Source organism: Salmo salar, chromosome ssa27, assembly GCF_905237065.1.
Source record: "Salmo salar chromosome ssa27, Ssal_v3.1, whole genome shotgun sequence".
NCBI lineage: Eukaryota > Metazoa > Chordata > Actinopteri > Salmoniformes > Salmonidae > Salmo > Salmo salar.
The window spans coordinates 3,841,568-3,855,110 of record NC_059468.1 but is presented as its reverse complement, the minus strand read 5'-3'; positions in this window follow the sequence as shown (position 1 = coordinate 3,855,110).

Below are 13,543 nucleotides of genomic sequence, written 5' to 3'. Positions count from 1 at the left end.
ACCGCAAACTCTGAACATTTTCATCTGGATCTTCGCAACTAGCAAACTGCAATCCCGGGTGACTACTCCTGGCTAGCGTTTCCATCCTGGAGCAAGCACCAATTAGCCTGAAGCTAGCTCGGCCAGGGCTCCTGTGCTACCACCGAAGCCCACTCCTGGGCTACAATATCCGGACCCCTTCTACTGCCGGTAGGGGGCACGGAACCCCGCCGATCCTCTACGACTGGAATACCAACATAATCTGCCAGAGGATTCCAACAGGCCCCTCAGGCGCGACGTCCTCTGAAGGCCCATTCTGCTAACCGGCCCGCTAGCTATCTAGAGCTACTTGGAACCCTACTAATTCCACGACTGGTCTATCGACGTCACCACACGAAGAGGCAAAAACAGACTTACCCCCATCACGACGTCCCCCAAAGGCTAACTTTCTAGCCCCGGTCTGCTAACTGCTAGCCCCGATCTGCTAACTGCTAGCATGCCTGCCCCGGTCTGCTAACTGCTAGCCCTGGTCTGCCAACTGCTTGCTTGCTAACCCGGTCTGTTAATTGCTAGCTTGTTAGCATCGGCCTGCTAACTGTCTGAATCGCCGTGTCCCCAGTCAGCCCAACCAATCACTGGACCCATATGTTCACTTGGCTACGCATGCCTCTCTCTAATATCAATATGCCTCGTCCATTACTGTCCTGGTTAGTGATTACTGTCTTATTTCACTGTAGAGCCTCTAGCCATGCTCAATATGCCTTAACCAACCATGTTGTTCCACCTCCTACATATGCGATGACATCACTTGGTTTAAACGTCTCTAGAGACTATATCTCTCTCATCATTACTCAATGCCTAGGTTTACCTCCAATGTACTCACATCCTACCTTACCTTTGTCTGTACTCTATGCCTTGAATCTATGCTATCGTGCCCAGAAACCTGCTCCTTTTTACTCTCTGTTCCAAACGTGCTAGACGGCCAGTTTGTATAGCCTTTAGCCGTACCCTTATCCTACTTTTCCTCTGTTCCTCTGGTGATGTGGAGGTTAATCCAGGTCCTGCAGTGCTTAGATCCACTCCCCAGGTGCTCTCATTTGTTGACTTCTGTAACCGTAAAATCCTTGGTTTCATGCATGTTAACATTAGAAGCCTACTCCCTAAGTTTGTTTTACTCACTGCTTTAGCACCCTCTGCCAACCCAGATGTCTTAGCCGTGTCTGAATCCTGGCTTAGGAAAACCACCAAAAACCCTGAAATCTCCATCGCTAACTATAACATTTTCCGCCAAGATAGAGCTGCCAAAGGAGGCGGTGTTGCAATCTACTGCAAAGATAGCCTGCAGAGTTCTGTATTACTATCCAAGTCTGTACCCAAACAATTCAAGCTTCTACTTCTAAAAATTCACCTTTCCAGAAACAAGTCTGTCACTGTTGCCGCTTGCTATAGACCTCCCTCTGCCCCCAGCTGTGCCCTCGATACCATATGTGAATTGATTGCCCCCCCATCTATCTTCTGAGCTTGTGCTACTCTGTGACCTAAACTGGGACATGCTTAACACCCCGGCCATCCTACAATCTAAGCTTGATGCCCTCAATCTCACACAAATTATCAATGAACCTACCAGGTACAACCCCAAATCCGTAAACACGGGCACCCTCATAGATGCCATCCTAACTAACTTGCCCTCCAAATACACCTCTGCTGTTTTCAATCAAGATCTCATCGATCACTGCCTCATTGCCTGCATCCGTAATGGGTCTGCGACCAAACGACCACCCCTCATCACTGTCAAACGCTCCCTACAACACTTCTGCGAGCAGGCCTTTCTAATCGACTTGGCCGGGGTATCCTGGAATGACATTGACATCATCCCGTCAGTAGATGATGCCTGGCTATTCTTTAAAAGTGTCTTCCTCACCCTCTTAAATAAGCATGCCCCATTCAAAAAATGTAGAACTAGGAATAGATATAGTCCTTGGTTCACTCCAGACCTGTCTGCCCTTGACCAGCACAACAACATCCTGTGGCGTTCTGCATTAGCATCGAATAGCCCCCGTGATATGCAACTTTTCAGGGAAGTTAGGAATAAATATACACAGGCAGTTAGAAAAGCTAAGGCTAGCTTTTTCAATCAGAAATTTGCATCCTGTAGTACTAACTCAAAAAAGTTCTGGGACACTGTAAAGTCCATGGAGAATAAGAGCACCTCCTCCCAGCTGCCCACTGCTCTGAGGCTAGGAAACACTGTTACCACCGATAAATCCACTATAATTGAGAATTTCAATAAGCATTTCTCTACGGCTGGCCATGCTTTCCACCTGGCTACCCCTACCCCGGTCAACTTCCCGGCACCCTCCACAGCAACCCGCCAAAGCCCACACCATTTCTCCTTCACCCAAATCCAGATAGCTGATATCCAGAAAGAGCTGCAAAATCTGGACCCATACAAATCAGCCGGGCTAGACAATCTGGACCCTCTCTTTCTAAAATGATCTGCTGAAATTGTTGCAACCCCTATTACTAGCCTGTTCAACCTCTCTTTCGTATCATCTGAGATTCCCAAAGATTGGAAAGCTGCCGCGGTCATCCCCCTCTTCAAAGGGGGTGACACTCTAGACCCAAACTGCTACAGACCTATATCTATCCTACCCTGTCTTTCTAAGGTCTTCGAAAGCCAAGTTAACAAACAGAATACCGACCATTTCGAATCCCACCGTACCTTCTCCGCTATGTAATCTGGTTTCAGAGCTGGTCATGGGTGCACCTCAGCCACGCTCAAGGTCCTAAACGACATCATAACCTCCATCGATAAGAGACATTACTGTGCAGCCGTATTCATCGACCTGACCAAGGCTTTCAACTCTGTCAATCACCACATTCTTATTGGCAGACTCGACAGCCTTGGTTTCTCAAATGATTGCCTCACCTGGTTTACCAATTACTTCTCTGATAGAGTTCAGTGTGTCAAATCGGAGGGCCTGTTGTCCGGACCTCTGGCAGTCTCTATGGGTGTGCCACAGGGTTCAATTCTCGGGCCGACTCTCTTCTCTGTATACATCAATGATGTTGCTCTTGCTGCTGGTGATTCTCTGATCCACCTCTACGCAGACGACACCATTCTGTATACTTCTGGCCCCTCTTTGGACACTGTGTTAACTAACCTCCAGACGAGCTTCAATGCCATACAACTCTCCTTCCGTGGCCTTCAACTGCTCTTAAATGCAGGTAAAACTAAATGCATGCTATTCAATCGATCACTGCCCGCACCTGCTCGCCCGTCCAACATCACTACTCTGGACTGCTGTGACTTAGAATACGTGGACAACTACAAATACCTGGGTGTCTGGTTAGACTGTAAACTCTCCTTCCAGACTCACATTAAGCATCTCCAATCCAAAATTAAATCTAGAATCGGCTTCCTATATCGCAACAAAGCATCCTTCACTCATGCTGCCAAACATACCTTCGTAAAACTGACCATCCTACCGATCCTCGACTTCGGTGATGTCATCTATAAAATAGCCTCCAACACTCTACTCAACAAACTGGATGCAGTCTATCACAGTGCCATCCGTTTTGTCACCAAAGCCCCATACACTACCCACCATTGCGACCTGTACGATCTCGTTGGTTGGCCCTCGCTTCATACTCATCGCCAAACCCACTGGCTACAGGTTATCTACAAGTCTCTGCTAGGTAAAGCTCTGCCTTATCTCAGCTCACTGGTCACCATAGCAGCACCCACTCGTAGCATGCGCTCCAGCAGGTACATCTCATTGGTCACCCCCAAAGCCAATTCCTCCTTTGGCCGCCTTCCAGTTCTCTGCTGCCAACGACTGGAACGAACTGCAAAAATCTCTGAAGCTGGAGACTCATATCTCCCTCACTAGCTTTAAGCACCAGCTGTCAGAGCAGCTCACAGATCACTGCACCTGTACATAGCCCATCTGTAAACAGCCCATCTATCTACCTACCTCATCCCCATACTGTATTTATTTATCTTGCTCCTTTGCACCCCAGTATCTCTACTTGCACATTCATCTTCTGCACATCTACCATTCCAGTGTTTAATTGCTATATTGTAATTATTTTGCCACCATGGCCTATTTATTGCCTTAACTTACCTCATTTGCACTCACTGTATATAGACTTTTTGTTTTCTTTTGTTCTACTGTATTATTGACTGTATGTTTTGTTTATTCCATGTGTAACTCTGTGTTGTTGTATGTGTCGAATTGCTACGCTTTATCTTGGCCAGGTCGCAGTTGCAAATGAGAACTTGTTCTCAACGAGCCTACCTGGTTAAAGGTGAAATAAATAAAAATAACTTATTTTATTGATTTCCCACAGTTTTATAAGTCAGAAGACAGCCATCCAGACCTTCCTACGACCATGTACCCGTCCTCTGTCGAATAAACGTGTATTTGCCTTCCTGTGGTGGTCAGCTGCATCATTACATCCATTTAAGGGGCGGCCCTTAGAAAAACATTTATCCAGCTCGACTGCTTCACTGCACCGACAACGCAAAGTAATCGCTGAATTTGCCTCGAGCAGACGGGTTTAAATACATAACTTTCATAGCTGTACGATAAAGAATGCAACCTACACACTTCATGAAACCTAAAATAAGTAAAGAAGTACATTTGTGTGGAAGTAAAACATTTCTTTTACGTCGGAGGCAGACACATTGCAAATGCTCAGAACGACAAAATTGAGCCCTTTACATAGCCCTTCTCCCCTGGTCTATAGGATGGACGCACCCTGTTTAAATGGCCCGAATATTGATTTAGACGTTCCCAAATTTTACAGATTTTTACTTTCACTAATGCCATGATATGTTTGGTAAAGTAATAAAGAATGTGAAATATTTTGTCTAGATATTCCTAAAACAGAGTATAACCATATATTTGCATATTATAAAATATGAAAAGGCTTATTCACAATAGTAAAAAAAAATTCATACCATCATATTTTTATATGTTTTATTATTATTTTATTGTGTACTAGATTATATGGGTTGAAAAGTGTTGTTTTCTCGGGCATAAACAAACAATTTCAGGTGAAAGCCAAAGGTCATAGCTTTCTAGGGTGGGACACCACGACATTAATAAAATATTGCCCTCTTGCTAAAACCATAGCAAACAGTGCAAAACAGCTGTCATCTCAATTGTTTTTAATATAAGTAGTTTGTGAGAAGCAAAGACAATTGAGAATTGTTTCAACAATACAGTCTTTCATTGTAGCTTAGATATTTGCGTATGACCAAATTTTCGATTTTACGCCACAGGTTACATTCAGTCAAAACCGCTAGCCTAATTGTAACTTCAGGTAACTTCAATTCAGACAAGCAATAAAGCAGTATTTTCCTGTCGGTCATGATCATAAACAGAGTATCAGATACTGTTGATGGGGGCACATTTTTTGTTCTATTTTATTTTCTAAGGTTGAAAACAAAATACTCAGGTTGGTCCCCAGTTACAACCACAGATGTGAAATCTTTGTGAAACAAATAAAAAAATAACCTCTTAACATGAGGTAAGGAGGTAAACAGATGGGTAAAAAAATCTGTGAGAGAAGTAAAGAGCATCTTTAAAAGGAAAAACACATATTTTCAGGAGCGATAGAGATACATTGCAAAAAGGGAAATCTAAGCAAGACTAAATATCTTATATTAGTGTTTTCGTTTTTTGTACCAAGCTAAATTATCTATATGTCATTGGCAAATATTTTGCTTATTTTATTCGAAAAAAAGGCTTAATACAAGTCATTTATTTCACAATATTTATTTTTGATATTTGACCTTAATCATCGTATTAAGGTCATATCTTCAAAAATATCTTGAAATAAGATACATTACTTGTATCTTATTAATTTAGCTTGTTACGAAAAACCAATATCTTTTTTAAAATTCTAAGTGACATCACTCAATATAAGATATTTAGGCTTGCTTAGATTTCACTTCTGGCAGTATAGGAGAGTAGCTGTGTTTCAGGGTGTGGCTTCAGAGACATTTCACATACTGTAACATTTGCCATTTATTATTCTCAAAATTCTTCAAGCTCTGTCAAATTGGTTGTCGGTCATTGCCATAGATTTTCAAGCAGATTTAAGTGAAAACTGCAACTTGGCCACTCAGGAACATTCACTGTCTTTCTTGGTAAGCAACTCCAGTGTAGATTTGGCCTTGTGTTTTTCGGTTATTGTCATGCTGAAACATGAATTCATCTCCCAGTGTCTGGTGGAAAGCAGACTGAACCAAATTTTCCTCTAGGATTTTGCCTGTTCTTAGCTCCATCATTTTTTATCCTGAAAAACTCAACCAATCCTTAACGATTACAAGCATTCCAATAACATGATGCAGCCACCACTATGCTTGAAAATATGGAGAGTGGTACTCAGTGATGTGTTGTATTGGATTTTCCCCAAACATAACACTTTGTATTCAGGTGTCACGTCCTGACCATAGAGAGCCCTTGGTTCTCTATGGTGTTGTAGGTCAGGGCGTGACTAGGGGGTGTTCTAGTCGATATATTTCTATGTTTGGGTTTGAGTATGGTTCCCAATTACAGGCAGCTGATTATCGTTGTCTCTAATTGGGGATCATACTTAAGGTGTCCCTGTTCCCACCTGCATTTGTGGGATATTGTTTGTGTATGTGCTTGTTGCACTATGTTACGTCACGTTTCATTGCTTGTTTATTGTTTTTGTTGAGAAGTTTCACTTTTAATAAAGATGTGGAACTCAACACGGACTGCGCCTTGGTCCGCTCCTTTAAACGTTTGTGACATCAGGACAAAAAGTTAATTGCTTTGCCACATGTTTTGCAGTATTACTTTAGTGCCTTGTTACAAACAGGATACATGATTTGGAATATTTTTATTCTGTACAAGCGTCCTTATTTTCACTCTGTCATTTAGGTTAGTATTGTGGAGAAACTACAATGTTGTTGATCTATCCTCAGTTTTCTCCTATCACAGCCATTAAACTTTGTAATGATTCTAAAGTCACCATTGGCCTAAGCAGCAGGTAGCCTAGTGGTTAGAGTGTTGAGACAGTAACCGAAAGGTTGCTTGTTTGAATCCCCAAGCCGTCAAGGTGGGAAAATCTGCTGTTCTGCTCTTTAGCAAGACAGATAACTCCCACAACAAGTGCTCCCCGGGCACCGATGATTGGACATCGATTAAGGCAGCCACCGAACCTCTCGGATTAAGGAGTTGGGTTAAATGTGGAAGACACATTTCGGTTGAATGCATTCAGTTGTGTATCTGACTAGGTAACCCCCTTCCCTCATGGTGAAATCCCTTAGTCATTTCCTTCCTCTCCGGCAATTGAGTTAGGAAGGATGCCTGTATCTTTGTAGTGACTGGTTGTATTGATACATCCAAAGTGTAAATAATAACTTCACCATGCTCAAAGGAATATTCAATGTCTGCTTTTTTAAAATGTACCAATCTACCAATAGGTGCCCTTCTTTGTGAAGCATTAGAAAACCTCCCTGGTCTTGAATCTATGTTTGAAATTCACTGCTTGACCGAGGGACCTAACAGATAATTGTATGTGTGGGGTACAGAGATAAAAGTACTCATAAAAAAATCATGTTAAACACTGTTGTTGCACTATTAGTCCATGCAACTTATTATGTGACTTGTTAAGCACATTTTTACTCCTGAACTTATTTAGGCTTGCCTGTCAGGAATCCCGCTTCCTGAGTCTGTTTCTGCCTGAGCTGACTTTTTTTTGTTTGGAGTGTTGTCCAAGGTTCCTGAACGCACCCTGTCTGGTTGCTAGGCAACGAAGTTAGGCGGGAGATCTAGTGATTACCCGAACCTGCATCTCATCAATCAACCTTCTGCACACCTGGTCCTGATCATCACCTCTTCTTAAGCCCTGAGCTGACATCCATTCCCTGCCGGATCGTTAGCAACGAACAGTATGTTGTGCCAGCGTATGAGCCTCATGTTTCCTGAGTTTGTTTTGTACTTGTTGCTGGTTACTCACTCCCGTTTACTCTGTCTACAATCATTCTCCCGGAACATTCAAGTCCCTTGCCTGGCCGTCGGTGGATACAGTGACTTCATTGGATCAACCCATTTACTCTCATCGACTCACCTCCGCTGCCGCTCCATCTCCTGGATTACTCAATATACACATCAAGACTACCAATAAATACTCACTTTCATTTTACTCACCTTGTCCTGGTCTGCTTCTGGGTTCTGTCTTAGAGAATCGTGACATTGCCATAACAAAGGAGTTGAATACTTATTGACTCAAGACATTTCAGCTTTTCATTTTGAATGAATTAAACAAACATTTCAAAAAACATAATTCCACTTTGTAACTAAGGGGTATTGTGTGTTGTAATAAAAAAAAATCGCAATTTGTATACATTTTTAACTCGGGCTTTAACGCAACAAAAGTCAAAGGGTGTTTAGTAAAATGAGCAGTACGCAACCATGTGACTGCCCTGACTCCGTCACTTTTTCCAAGGGAGAGGAGAGTGGGAGAGGTCACCACATGGCTCAGGAGTTTTGACCACATGGCTCAGGAGTTTTGACCACATGGCTCAGGAGTTTTGACCACAGCATCAGAAGTAAGGACCTGTCCCTCCTTTGGTCTCTCCTCACACACCCTGGGCACACTGGGCAGAAGGCCAACAAGTTTCCTCTTCGTTTCCTACTGATATCATTATTTTTCTATTGTCATTTTGTTAAGTGTATGCTTTCTGGGCAGTGCACTCAAGAGATTGCATTGGGCAACATACTGTAACTTCCAAAATATAACAGTGATTAAATTTGTATGAATGGCGTCAAAAGGATCCTCAAAAGATTGTTTAGTCTATGTGTGTTTGTATGTGTGCTTGCATATGTTGTATTGTATGGGAATGCATGCATAGTCTGATGTTGGAACGTTGATCATAGAAAAGATTAGTCTAACAGCAAGGCAGACTGTGATTGCAACATCTCCACTACAGTATGCCTGTTTCTCACAGATATGTGAAATGTTCCCTCAACCACACCTGCTGGCTTCACCGCACCCTTTCATCCTCCATTTTTTTATATATATCTAGTCCTAACATATACAGTATGCTTTTTCTTACAATTGTTCATTTTTACATTTTCAGCCAGCTGCAGTTTCTGGAAATTCTTGTCCACAATTACATTACAATCAATAGCTCTAACTCTCCAATATTTTCCATACGCCTATTTCTCTTTCTCTCTTGTGTTATATAACTCCTGGGTTTTCTCCTGCTGCAGTGACTGATCAGAATAGAGATTAGCATTGCTGTTTACTCCCAAACACCCTTTGCATCAATGACAACAGTTGAGAAACATGTCGGAGACTCTGGGATCTGTGACTAAAACAAAGACTACATTCTCCCGGGCCAAAACAAACTCCTTATTTTAGGATTTGAAGTAATGACTTTGAGGAAGGCATTTCATAACTGTTTTGCTCCTGAAGAGGAGACACAGAAACGCCCATTAAAGCCACACAGTCATTCCTGCTCAAAGTCACCTACCACACAAATGCACATAGTAACACAAACACAATTTATTAAATTGCAGAAGAAAACAATGATTCAAGATAAACTCAACAGGTTATTTAAAAGCTACCAGTATTTGCTTTTCCAGTTACATTGGTGGGAGTCACTCTGTCAGTCACTGTTAACTCATTTACTAACTGTTTTGTCTTTTGCTGACTCAAACCTGAAAATCTGATCAAGATTAGAACGAAAGACTGACATATCATGAGCACAATTTGGAGATGCTTGCTCAGACTGCAAGACCAGACTTCCTACTGGGCACACTATGTCATTTCAATGTGGATCATTTGGTAATATTTTGTTGAGACGTTGATCAATGAGATTACAACCTATTTTCACCCACTCAAAAAGACAGCGGAAAGTTTGTCGAATTTAAAATGTGTTATCACTATGCTTTCAACCATCTAAAATAACAACAATGTATGATTTGTGGTTAAGTTGTCACCCAAATGTCTATCCCTGCTCTTTCAACCATTTAAAAGTACAGCAAAGTTCAAATGGGAATACAATGTCAGATATTTTCTAAATGTGATTTTGTTAATGTTTTGTTAATGTGATATCATTGTGCTTCATCTAATAGCAAAACAAATGACCTGTATTGCAGTTGAGATTACATTAAAAGTACAAGGTGCAAATGATCAATGCTGTTCGAGACTCTGCGCAGATTATTAGGCAACAGCATTTGTGAAGATCTCCACAGACCTGCGATGACCTATGCATGCTATTTTGAACATATATGATTACTTAATACTAAATGTATAGTTACAGTAACCTCAATGTGGCCATGGATGTGTTACTCATTTTAAGATTGAATGTGACATTCGTTTGTAAGATAACTTCAGGCTATTTACTGTATTACAAAAGTAATATTGAATTGTGTTTGGTTGATAATGCAACCAAATGTCAACATTTAAAGGAGATCTACCTACTGCTTGGAAAGTTCCATCTGAGCCACTTTAATCCCATTTTTTTACTTTTTGGATGAGTTGGAGACATGAATCCAACATACAGTATCAATTTTGTAAATTGTAGACAAAATGGGATTTAAGCAAGTCAGTGGCACATATGGAACTATCCAAGCAGAAGATACATCTACTTCAAATGTTGATATTTGGTTGCATTGACAACCAAACACAATTGAATATCACTAAATATCATTACATTTGAAATCAACCAGAGCTTGAAACCCTAGGTCTATTGGATTGTCTATTTTTAGTTAAATTATGGGTTGAATTGAAACAAGAGCAAATTATATATAGGCCTAAATAGCATCATTGATAATTGATAAAGTATGGTCACATTTCATTTGCTCTGTTAAACCTACACTTTGGAATGTCTTCCTAGCAACAGTGAATCTAATTCATTTTTAAATGGAGATCTCTCAACAATCATTCTCACAATATCACATTGGTAATAATATCATAGCTAAGCAGGGCTTGGTTAAAACCTTTGGTGGGAGACCAAGAGGTAGCTGTAGATAGATCAATTCTCCAGTTGGAGGTGCTGTCCAGCTTATAGTTTTGTTTCTGTAGTGGATATAATGTTGAAAATCTGACATTGTTTTAAATGTAATAATTCAACATATTTTATACAAGGTTGGTCTGTTGAAATTTGGTTACCATAATGACGTAATACTGTGGTTGAAATTTCACCCTCAAAACAGTTGATTACTTTTTTCAAATCCAATATATTTTCCACATAGATTCCACATCACAATACGTTGACAAATTACGTTGAAACAACATTGATTGAACCAGTTTGTGCCCAATGGGTTGCCAGAATAACAAGCAAACAAAACACAATAGCAACCATGCATTGCGGAATGCTCTCATTTGGGGCATGATGGCCAAGCCAATGACTGAAAGAATTGTGTTTCTCTGATCACTCCAACATTCAGTGCTGGAGGAAGATTGTCTCTTACCAGACTCCTTCAGACAGTGATCTGTTCTAACATGTTGGCACAGGTTGAATTGGCATGCACATAGCTTATTATATTGCAGTGTGTGTGTGTGTGTGTGTGTGTGTGTGTGTGTGTGTGTGTGTGTGTGTGTGTGTGTGTGTGTGTGTGTGTGTGTGTGTGTGTGTGTGTGTGTGTGTGTGTGTGCGTGCGTGCACGCACGCACGCACGCACGCATATTTGAGACTTACTACTGCTGATGGAAAATTCCACACATTGACATTGGAGGTAGGTAAGCCCACTCTATTCCCCTCCCTGTATGTACATCATAGGCCTGCCATAACATCATTATAGATTCTATAGTGATCGTATGGCAGGCCTATGATGTACATCCTGGGAGGGGAATAGATATACTTCATATTAGCTGTATTTATCATAGATACTGCGGTTTAAAGAACAAACTGCCGCACCTCCAAAGGATATAGACGTACAGGGAGGGAACTAGATGTACTACATATTAGCTGTATTTACCATAAACACTGTGGTTTAAAGAACAAACTGCCACACCTCCAAAGGATATAGACGTACAGCTAATATTATGATTGGCAAATCATTCTAATATGAATATTCCAATAGAGCTAACCTTCAAATGTAATCCTTTTTAGAATTTCAAAAATATATATAAACGGTCAATGGTCACACGCACAGTAAGAAACTCAGGCCCTGCTCTTTCACAGAACAACACAGACACATTTCAGACAGGATAGGCAGCCTGAGATATTGGGAAAGATATTGGGGGGAAAAACTATGACACAGAAAATAACACAACCAATGTCTTTCAATTGAAATATATTCATTTTTGTGTAGTTGAAACTGTCTATTTGGGCCTGTTTGCTCACTTCTGTTTTTTTCCATAGGTTATGCACTTTCCCAACATTTAGATTACTTCTCCGTTCAGCAGACTAATTGGAACCAAAAATAGTAATACCATTAACATAACGTAGGCCTATTTTGTCTGATTCCTCATGCATAATGCCTATATACTGACCTCTCGCCTACTAGGTTGGCATTAAGCTCTGTTGGGCATAATAACATTCGTAAAAGGATGGGGAGATGAGCGTTGTGTCTCAAGAGAAAGCCAGGTATACAACTAGTGTACCCTTCTAGTTACTCTGACAAAGTACAGGGGAGTTCGTAGTCTTTACAAACTGATTGATTGTTTTTTGTTCCGGACAGTACAGGTAGATTAAGGCTATTGACATCAGTGGAGGCTGCTGAGGGGAGGACTGCTCATAATAATGGCTGGAATGGAGTCAACGGAATGGTATCAACCACATGTAAACCAGGGTTTGATACCATTCCATTGACTCCATTCCAGCCCTTATTACGGAGCCTTCCTCTCCTCAGCGGCCTCCACCGATTGACATAACCTACGTGTGTATTTAATGTAGGCTAGTCTTGGAAAATATGATACAGAACTTTCAAACTGGCAAAAAAATGCCAACATAATTCTTTTGACAGAACTATGACCTAAACCACTGGTGTCAAACTCATTCCACCGAGGGCCGAGTGTCTGCAGGTTTTCATTCCTCCCCTTATCAATTAAAGTAACTAATTAGTTAGGTTGGTTGTTTATGTCTTAATTGGACACGAATTGAAAGGAAATAACGAAAAACAGACACTCGACCCTCCATGGAATGAGTTTGACTCCCCCTAACGAAATAACATTGCTTATTGTCTCTTGAGCACCACCATCACCTGTGCAGAGGGGGGAGGGCAAATTAGGGTGTGGTGAGAGCTGTGGCGTGTTCAGCAGGAAGCAACGTGTTGGAACATTCAGAAAGAAATATGCTATGTAGAACAAACATGCCTCTCCAACACAGTCATGTGCATAGATAGGGCGCCCCTTTGCCACTCCAATCTCCAAAGTGCCCGCAAGTCGTAGTCAAGGATCAGCTCTTTTCCCAATGTCAATCATGTGTTTAGGAGGCACTGAAAATAGCTTACTTACAATTTGTGATGATGAGTGAGCTGTTGTTGCAGAAATAAATATGCCTATAATAAAAAATGTAACATTTTAAATAATTGCCTACGGTGGCATTTGGTATGCTGTGAATTTCAGA